Source organism: Sapajus apella, unplaced genomic scaffold, assembly GCF_009761245.1.
Source record: "Sapajus apella isolate SASKATOON/1434 unplaced genomic scaffold, GSC_monkey_1.0 scaffold31, whole genome shotgun sequence".
Lineage (NCBI taxonomy): Eukaryota > Metazoa > Chordata > Mammalia > Primates > Cebidae > Sapajus > Sapajus apella.
Window position 1 is genome coordinate 24,290,986 of NW_022436971.1, and position 10,599 is coordinate 24,301,584.

Consider the following 10,599-nt stretch of genomic DNA (forward strand, 5'->3'; position numbering starts at 1 on the left):
TGTGTCATTTATGTGTGTGCTGTGTGTCTTGCATGTGTATGCATGAATGTGCATGTTGTGTGTGTCATTTACGTGTGTGCTGTGTGCATGTTTGTGTCTTTCATGTGTGTATGCATGAATGTGCATCTTATGTGTGTCATTTATGTCTGTGCTGTGTGTCTTTCATGCGTGTATGCATGAATGCATGTTGTGTGTCATTTATGTGTGTGCCTGTGTGTCTTGTGTGTGTGCATGCATGAATGCATCACGTGTGCATGTGTGCATCATGTAGGTGTGTGCACATGTGTACATTTGTGTGTTTTCTGCTTATGTGTGTGCATGGATGTGCATCGTGTGTATGTGTGTGTGTGTTTATGAAAAATGAGGTTTTCGTCCCCACAAAACTGTGTCATCCCTCTTAAGTCTGCAGCACACCCAGCAGATATTTCCCCTGTGGCAGAGGGTGTGTGGTGCACAGGTCCTTCCCTGGGTTCTTTCCACGGTAGGGCTTCGTCCTTGGGCTAATATTACAATAACAAGAAAAGCCACATTTCAGTTTGGACAACAATGCTCCAAGGTGGAGCAGTGCACAGTCTGACTACTTACAGGTGTGGCAATGTCTGGGAGGAGTTCTGGCTGCGTTTGTGTATGGGACAGGAGCACAGACACAAGGTCGAATGCCATGTATCTGCCTCTGTGAACGTCCTCGTCTGCACCAACAGTCTGTCAAATAATCCTCCTGCCTTGCCCAATATCCCTTCCTTATGCAGGGAAGGTCAACCTCGAGTGGAGAATCCCCAGGGCCCCGGCATCTCTGCCCTTTGATATGGAGCTAAGGGAACTCTGTAGGAGGCGGCAGTTTGGACCCAGCTGCTGCACAGGGTCCAGCCAACCAGACCAGACCGGAGGTCTCACACCACTGAGGAGGAGCCAGGATCTTTATGTGACTGCCAGAGACATCAGGAGAAAGCCCACAGAAGCCGAATCTCCAAACAGGCTGGTCCTAGCTGGCATGGTAAGGAGGTTGCTCTGCTTCAACCTTTACGGGAAAAGTGACCAGACCCACCGGGGTCTTTCACTGGAGACGGTCGTCTGCTCTACTGCTTGTCTCTTTTACCCCCTATGTTGTGTTTCCCGCCTCCTCTTCTGTCTATGAAATCACAGCCTCCTTCACTTGGCTCAGTGGAATGTGCATTCTCAATACTAATCAAGATCTTTGATCTGAACTTGTTGTAATTTTGTCTTTTGGCAATGGCAACGGGAGGCTCCATGTCCTGGCCTCATGGCCTTGTCCTTCTCTTCTTTGCTTTCCACTCTCCTAACTGTACCTCAAGGGAGCTCTTAATTATGTGTGTGGATATCCGAGTCCAGTTCTCCAATCCAGCCACCCTGGAGCAGCTGTCTGGCTGGCCCAGCTTTCTGTAAGCCCTAGGCTGGGCACGCATCTCCTGTGCTTGGTGCCTGCCCGCTTGACAGCAAACCGAGAATGACATGGACAGGCAGGCGGGGTGCAGCCCACACACCTGGGCCAAGTCTGCAGCTGACTGCACCCTCTTCCTTGCCATGTGTATCCCAGAGGCCAGGTTTCTGCTCTGTCTTGGCCACGAGAAGGTCACACACTTCTCTAAAGTTCAGTTTTTCCGCCTGAAAAGGAGGCAGTCAATCATTCCTAAGTTTCCTCTAGGCTCTTGCAATCTATGACATCCACTAATTCTAGGACAGATCCCAGTAATTGACTTCAACCAAAGAATTAAAACAATAGACAAAAATGAGACCTTGACTCATATAATTAAAGGTTATGTTTAATTAGAACAGGAAAATTAACGCATGCATCAAGGTTTGAGGTCCAAATTTTGGGCCATATTGCCATAGGAAAATTGAGAGCAGGCTGTTAAAGACAGTCCCAGCTTTGGGCATGAAGAATCCCTTTTGTTCAAGATCTAAACACCACCTGCCTGAGCTGAATCAGTGATTTAGCCTTGAAGTCAATACTTGAAATAGAAAATTGGTATTTCTTCTCTCCTCCAGCCAACTCTTTGACAGAGACATTACTGAGCCATGACATGCTTCAAAGAGGGTTGAAATGAATGATGGGATACTTCCAGTTATAATAATTTAATCCTAATAACATGATAAACAAAAGTTTGGAAATCCACGTTAGAAATGAACATTCTTTAAACATAAAAAGCCAAATGTGTACATTATTTATTTCAAGAAACCATATGTATAAATGTTTAATTTTTAATCTCATTGCATTTGGTGTTTGAGAATTTACTCATCAATATAGTTCACATAATAGGTTAAAATATTCTTTTAATTAGAAATGACGATGGGAGCCTATAAAATGGTCACACACTTTGAACAAAAATCTAGAATATTTTACATAATAAAGATAATAAAATAATTCAAATTACAAGAGAAAAAAACACCTCAGATTATTACAGTAAAGACGGTGTCTGGGTTCCACGTGTGACTCTCTGAATGTTATATTCACTGGGATGCCACCGAGATGTGTTAAAGCTGAACTCATCATCACCTCCTGCCTCTGGGCTTAGATTCCCCTTGTCAAGTCCTCCTTTCTCCACACGAACCCAGGAAATTCCCATCCCACTGACTGTGGAATGTCTGCAGGAACACCAGACTTTGCCAAGACAACTAAAACATTTAGATGAAATCGGGGAGAAAAGCCGTGCATTTGCAAGGAAGGCAGGTCTCATGCTTTAAGATCTTGAGACAATACAACTCAGAAAAGTGATGGTCTTATCAGTGTTGTCTTTCTACTGAGGCATTTAAAAAATGTGTAAGCTCTGTGAGTCAAGAAGCTAAGAAACCAAAGAGAACAGAGCTGTAAATCAGGCTGGCTTCTGGGCAGTGCTGGAGGTAGAATTGAGACCAGGATTTCTGAAGAGTGAGGAGCCCCAGGGATCCCCTAAGCTCCTTCAGGAGACCCTGGAAGCCTTGTGCCTGGCGGGAGGAGCAGGATAGTCAGAGCTTCCTACAAGTCACACGCCAGCCTCCAGGTAACTGAAATCTCCACTTTGGCTGTAACATATGGCCCAGTTATTGGCATTAACATTGGTCATTTAAATGCAGCTTTATACGTACACGAAATAGGATAACACCATGGATAATTTTACCACAATGATGGAATCCATATAAAAGAAGCAAATAGAAATTCTAGAATTGAGGAGACAATCGCTGTGATGAAGAGCTCACAGGATGTAAACACCGGAGTGAGCAGAGTAAAGGAGAATCAGTGCACTAAAACTTATGTCATTAGAAAATATTTAAGCTGAAGAACAGAGAGCCAAAAAATGCAACCCCGATATGAAAGGGATACTGGACCTAATAAAATGTCTAACATGCATGCAGTTGGATTGATTAAAAACCAAAGGATGTCAGTAAACATTCTAATTCAAGCATAGCACAGAGGAAAACATGAAAAAAAGATAAAGAGCAACGCCATGTCAGCTGTGCAAGGAGCAGAATCGAAAGCTGGAACACACGGGCAGCGTGAGCCCCAGAGGAAAGGATAAAAATCAAAAGGGCTGAAATAGATGTAGAAAATACCTAATTTGATCAGAAACAGTGAATCTCAGCCCCTGGAAGCACAGCACGCCCTCAGAGCCAGAGGCTGAAACTCAGGAGCAGCCTGATAAGAAGGCGATTTGTTACCCACTGGGCAACAATGATACAACAGACTAATGATGCTTTGCCACAGAAGTAATGCAATCCAGAAGAAAATGTCACCAAAAACAAAAAGATTTTCAACTGACAAACTTAAAAAAATTATCTTTCAAAGATGAAGGGCAAATAAAAACATTTTAAGCTGAATTAAAGCTGGATGAGTTTGTTTGCCAGCAGATCCATACTTCAAAAAATGCTGAAGATTCTTCAGGCTGAAGAGAAATTACACCAGGTGAAAAACAGTGTCATAAGATAATGAAGAATACTAGAGATAGTATATATGAAAATAAATAAAAACAATTATTTTCCTTCTTTGGTTAAATTCGTCAAAATTAATTGGTTATTTCAAACAAAAGTAGAAAAGATAATGTGTTTTATAACAATTTAAATATGAGGCAACACTTGCAGATAGCAGGGAAGACAAGTAGATTTACAGTAACATGAGGTAATTTTACTGTAGATGAAGTCATACAATATTATATCAGAGTAGACCATAAAAATAAAAATGGCAAGAGGAAACACTGAAAAAAATGCAGTCAGAAAGTCAATAAAAGGACAAAATGCATGATAAAAATTCACTAATTTATGCTGAAATAAAACAAAAATAAAAAGGACAAGAAAAGAGGACAAATAAAAGGGTATGTCACAGTGGAGCCCTTGATTCACAGGCATAGCGTTGGGGACGTGAGGCTGCAGGTGACTCGGGCACAGCATTGGTGAGGCTGCAGGTAACTCACGGGTATAGCGTTGGTGAGGCTGCAGGTGACTCGGGTACAGCGTTGGTGAGGCTGCAGGTGATCCTTAGGGCTCATGATGTTCTTCAAAATGAGATTTATGCAGTAGACAGATCAGACCCTGGTCACATTTTCATGACTGTATAATCCCTTCCTTTGAGTGTGGTTGGGACCAATAACTTGTTTCTAACCAAAATAAAATGGCAGCAGTGATGGGAGTGGCTCTCATCATTACATTATTCATTATAGTTCTGTCTTGCTCGCATTAACCAGAAAGACTCTTTCAATTGCTGCCTTGAAGAAGCGAGTTGCCTCATCATGAGAGGCCTCTGGAGGGGCCAGTGGCAAGGACCTGCAGGGGACCTGTATTTGCCAGCTGAGAGGAGTCCTCAGCTGACATCCACAGCAGAGCAGACCCTCAGTCCTCCAACTACAAGGATATGAATTCAGCCAACAACAGGAAGGAGCTTGGAAGCAGACCTTTCCCTTCCCCGGTTCAGCATCTGATGAGCCCACAGCCTTGGCCAACCCTGAGCACAGGACACAGCTAAGATGAACTCGACTTTTGACCTACAGAAATTGAAATAATAGAAGTGTTATGTTGAGCTTCAAAGTTTTTGGTAATGTGTTATGCAGCAATAAAAATCTAGTATGTCCGCCAAAAAAAAAAAAAAAAAAAAACAACCACTTGGCTGGGTGTGGTGGCTCATGCCTGTAATCCCAGCACTTTGGGATGCTGAGGCAGATGGATTGCCTGATGTCAGGAGTTTGAGACCATCCTGGCTAACATGGTGAAAACAAGTCTCTACTGTTACAAAAAAATTAGCCAGGCATAGTGGCATATACCTGTAGTCTCACCTACTTGGGAGACAGAGGCAGGAAAATAGCCTGAGCCCAGGAGGCAGTGGTTGCAGCAAGCTGAGATTGTGCCACTGCACTCCAGCCTTGGTGACAGAGCAAGACTCTGTCTCAAAAAAAAAAAAAAAAAAAATGCTGATCTGACCACATGTGAAACATATGCAGGAAGAGCACCGTAAGTTGCTATGGCAGTGCCAGGGAGTGGGTTCCCCTTAAATGTTCTTTCTCTTACCTTTCCAGTCATAAACTATACACTGTTCTGTAAACATCTCAGCACAGGATTTGCAGAGTTTTACTGACTGTCAGATATCTTCCCACATGTCCTGTCACCCTGAGCTTGTGTTGAACAAGATCCATGCTGCACAGGGCCACAGGTCCTCATCATGTGAGTTTATCACGAGGCGCAGGTGCGCTCCACAGTGGTGTTGATCCCTGTCCTCAGATAGACAACCTGCAACAGGCATTTCCAGCTCTTCTTACTGAAGGGCTCTAGAAATCAGAACTCACAGCCATCTGGATGGAGTTTGCTTTGTAGGAAGGTTTTAATTAACAAATTCAAATTTCAGGCTATACTTATATTTTTTGTCCATCACCTTCGTAAATTATATTTTTAATGACTGATGATTTCATCTAGTGCTGTTTATCACACTCCTTATGATTTTAATGTTTCTAGGATCTCTAGTGGTGTCTCCTTTTACATAATGACATTTGGAAATTTGGGTTTCTTAACTGATTTGCCTAAGGGCTTATCAATTTTCTAATCATTTCAAAGCACAAATATTTGTGCATAATGGTCAGATCTGCCCCGATGGCTTATCATGCTTCTCAGAAAACAGCTTGTCCATTTCTTACTATTTGGATATGCGGATTTTTTTTCTAGTTTTCCACCTTAACAAGTAATGCTGTAGTGAACATTCTGAATGTATTTCCTTATGTAAATATATCGGCGTTACTCTAAGATATCTTCTTAAAGCTGGAATTGCTATGTTAGAGCAGATGCACACTGAAATTTTAATCGACACTGTAAATTGGTTCTTCAGCCTGGTTGTATAAATGTCCATGCCAACACCTTGTTTATAAAGGCTCCTTTTCTCTACATCCATGATAACTTACTTGTTCATATCTGTCACTTTTTGTAAAGCGAGTAACTATGAAATTCCATCTTTGATGTCTGTTTTCTTAGTTAACAGGAGTGCTGATTGTTTTCACATTCATTGTCTTGTTGGTGATTTTCTCCTGGGTGATTATCCGCTCTTACTGTTTCCTTTTATTTTCTCATTGTTTTATTTGGGCTTTATGTAATCCTGATACTACTGCTGTACTACACATTGCAAATAACTTCCCAAACTAAAATTTAGCTAGATATGCAATTTCTACAGTGTATTTTTAACTTGTTTTTTTCTATTTAGAGACCACTGTGTTCACAATGCGCATTTCCCATATTCTCATTGACTTGCGGCACTTCGCTTGCTAATACTTCCAGTAAAATGGTGAAATTCATGAAAATACTTACATTTTTAGTGTTGCCTTAAGTGGAAATGCAGCCAATTTCTTACTATTAAAGGACGGATATAGGCTTGTGGTAGATACTTTTTAAAAAAAATCAAATTTGAGAAGTCTCTTCTATTATTAGTTTATAAATATTCATATTATAATTGATTGGCTGAATGGTATCAATTTTTTTCTTCTGTTGAAATGGCTTTTATTTTTTACCCTTTCAGTTTGTTAAGGTAATGAAGAAGGTAAATGATAGGTTGTTTAGCTCTTGAATAAACTTTGTATTCCTGAGATAAGCATTAATTAAAGATGGATTTATGTTTCTTTGTACATAGCTACGTATGACTTATTTTATTTAAGCTTTTTGTATCTATGTTCATAAATAAAGTTGAGCTATGATTACTGTTTTGTTTTGTCTTTTAAAAACAAAATTTTTATATATTTTTACCAAAAAAAGCCCTTCAATTTAGCAGCATCTTGTTTTGTTGCTGACTTGTGTCCTCACATTGCTTGTAGACACTGACCCTTTTCCTGGGGGTCAGATTCACTTCGGGTTGAAATGGTCGTTTTGATTTTTTTCAATTGTTTCACATGACAGATTGGAGCTTGTAATCTTTCTTTGAAAAAAATTATTCTTACACTTTTATATAACTCTTTATTATGGAAAATTTCAAATATATACCCAGGGGAGCTTATGGCATAATGAACTCTAATTTATCTCTGATCTGTCTTGAGCACTGAGCAGCTCAGAGCCCATCTGATTTCCTCTGCTTCTCGCCCTCTCGCCTTCCCCAAGATGAACACATCCAATGCCTTGGCCTAGGTCTGTTCCTCTTTCTATCACTGTTCAAATTCTTTCCTCCATTTTGTACTATCTGGATACTTATATTTTTCCACATTTTCATCTGATCAGATTATGTGCCAGTGAATATCCTTGTGTGTTTCCTCAATGCCATTGTGCTAGTAATTCCATGGTATATTTCTCCACATATTTCTACATGTATCTTTAAAGGACATTTCAACACCTTTAAAAATACTGACAATTTATTATCAAACTTGAAATTAATCCACAGTAATTGCTTAATATCATCAAATATTCGGCCACTCCTCACACATTTCTATAATCATTCTAATGAATTTAAAATACATGTTAAGGCCGGGTGCGGTGGCTCATGCCTGTAATCCCAGCACTTTGGGAGGCTGAGGCAGGTGGATCATGGGGTCAGGAGACAGTTTTTATACAAAAGGCAGGATCAGTGCTCTTTTCTTTCCATTTTCAGAATTACTTGTTTCTCTGGTATCTCCCAGAAGTGATCACAGATTCCTTTGATTTTAGGTGTTGTTGAGAATTTTTAATAATTCATGGGATTTTATACCGTAGATGTGTTTAGAGTCCCTCAAGGTTATTATCATTCTTGATGTTGGAACATTCCCATTCTTTTCCAGGGGAAGCTGTTCATGTTGTATCCTGAGTGTTTTTCGAGAAAGCTTTGATGAAAGAAAAAAGTCACACAGAAAGGTGCCCGCATCACAAGTTTCCAGCTCCATGGGTTTTTGCAAACTGAGCACACTCGTGGGCCAGGAGCGGGCCCCCAGCGAGGACACCCTTCCTGCTGCTCCTGCCGCCCGCCCGTGGCACGGCAGGGGTTAGTTCTGCCTGTTTGGTTGACACAAATGGGGCCGCACAGTGTTCAGCCTCGAGTCTGGCGTCCCTGCTCAGTATCACCTGTGTGAGATCAAACTGCACCGATGTGTGTCGCAGCTCGTTCCTGCTCTTCTCCATTATCCGTTGTGAGAATGGAAAGCACCGTTTGTGTTACCCCTCGTGGGACTTGCTAGTTTCCTTCTGCTGCTTTGACTATTCTCAGACATATCCTGTGGCTTTGAAGCAAGAGTTGACCTTGAGGGTTTTTCGTTTTGTTTTGCTTTTTCCTGGTCTAACAAGATGTTATGCCCACTTTGTGCCTGTCTTCACCAGAAATAGAACCAGCCATTTTTTCAAGGAGCAGTGATCCTTTCCATGGAAAATGAGGGTTAGGGAGAACAACATTTTAATTTAATTACTTTTCAAAATTTTTACGTAAAACTTAGAAACAATCCTACCTAACTAAATCATCTATAAAAATGTGTAAATAGCAAAATAAATGGCTCCAGCTTTCAAAAGGTTTCTGTTTAATTCTCAGTGCTTCTTGCAGTTGAGTAACACAAATGTTAGCACTGGGCGGGGATGAGGAAAATAGTACTTCAGAGCTGGAATTCCTAAGTAAAGGAGAAGCATGGTATTAAGAAGACCTGTAATCTGCAGCAAAGAATATGGTTGTGGGTTTAACAAAATATTACTTAAATCCTTTTCTCACAGTTTATGCCATAATAAACTTTTTAAATCAAAGATTTAAATGTAAAAACTAAAACTATATAAGCACCAAAAAAATTTGAAGACATTTTCTTGTGGTTTCAGGATGAGGAATGCATCCAAATATTAATAAGTAGAAAAATTAGAATTTATAATTTGATTAATATATTTAAAGTGGCATGGTTACAGGGAAATAGACAAACCATAAAACTTATTGCTACCATAAAGCACATTTTTAAATGTTTAAATGGATTCTAAAATTCAGTAATAAAATACCAATAATCCAACTGAAAAAAATGGCTGAAAGATAAGACAATAAAGAGAGTACAAATGCGCTAAGGGATGCTAAATTTAATTAAAAGTAAGAAAAAGATTGAAATCGTGATTTATGATTTTTGATTTCTGCATCTTAGACTAGGAATAGTTGGATTATTAAGAGTGTGGAAAGATATATGCTGTCTTCCACACTGCCAGTAGAACTGCAAACCAGCTTAGCATTTGTGAAAAGCAATTGAAAATGAGACACCAAAGATAAAATGCTCACTCTTTTGACCTGATAATTCAATATCTTAAACTTTATTAGATATATGTAATCACATATGTATAGAGTATATACATTGATCTATTAAAAAACAATGAAATGCCTTATGAGTAATTCAATAAGGCATTGCTTAAATACACAATGCTGTATCCACTCAATGGAAAATCACATTTCTTTTCAAAAGAACGATAAAGTCTATACTAGTAAGGCATAATCTTCAAGATAATGGTTAAGTGATAAACTTGATTTTGGATTATGTGCATCATAGGTTTGTGTGTAAGAATTAAAGTTGGGAAACATAAGCAGAATATGAATAATATAAGCAACATATAATAAGGGAACAGTGCACCACGTAGGTCACAGTGACAGGGAGAAGCAGGAAAGGGCTGGATGGAGACGGGTAAAGTCCTGTGAGGGCTCCAGCCTCGGGCCTGTGCCCTCGGACCTAAGTGAGAGCAGGTGCTCCTGTTTGCCCACTGCGATGTTGCATTTCCAAGACCCCTGTGGCCCACCATCCTCCCCATCCTGTGTCCATATAAACCCGAGATCTTAGCCGGGAACACAAACTGCTGGATGTCGAGAGTGTGGCGGAAAGTAGTGGAGAGCGGTGGAGAGCGGCTGACAGCAACACTGTGGCCCGCAGGGAAGGAGGGAAGAGACACCTGAACAGCAAGAGGAGTTCCCTGACAACAGCCAAACTCCAGGGGAAGCTTATCTCCCCACCGTTCCACCTTCCAGCACCCCCCCCACCCCATCTGCTGAGAGCCGCCTTCAATACTCAATCAAACCTTGCACTCATCCTTCGAGCCCTCTTGTGGTTTGATTCTTCCAGGACACTGGACAAGAGCTTGGGATATAGAAGGCTGTAACATTGGCCCTCTGCCCTTGTGATACGGCAGAAGGTCCCTTGAGCTGGTTCACACTCATGCAGTCTGCAGGCAGCCAAGCTG

General features: G+C 40.8%; 1 long non-coding RNA gene across 1 annotated transcript; it reads left to right on the plus strand.

The window, feature by feature from the left end:
* Window positions 1–239: 239 nt before the first annotated feature.
* On the plus strand, window positions 240–8,918 carry LOC116562101. Its single transcript, XR_004273767.1, has 2 exons — window positions 240–994; window positions 8,202–8,918. It is a non-coding gene; the product is annotated as an uncharacterized LOC116562101 (long non-coding RNA).
* The last annotated feature ends 1,681 nt before the right edge of the window (window positions 8,919–10,599 follow it).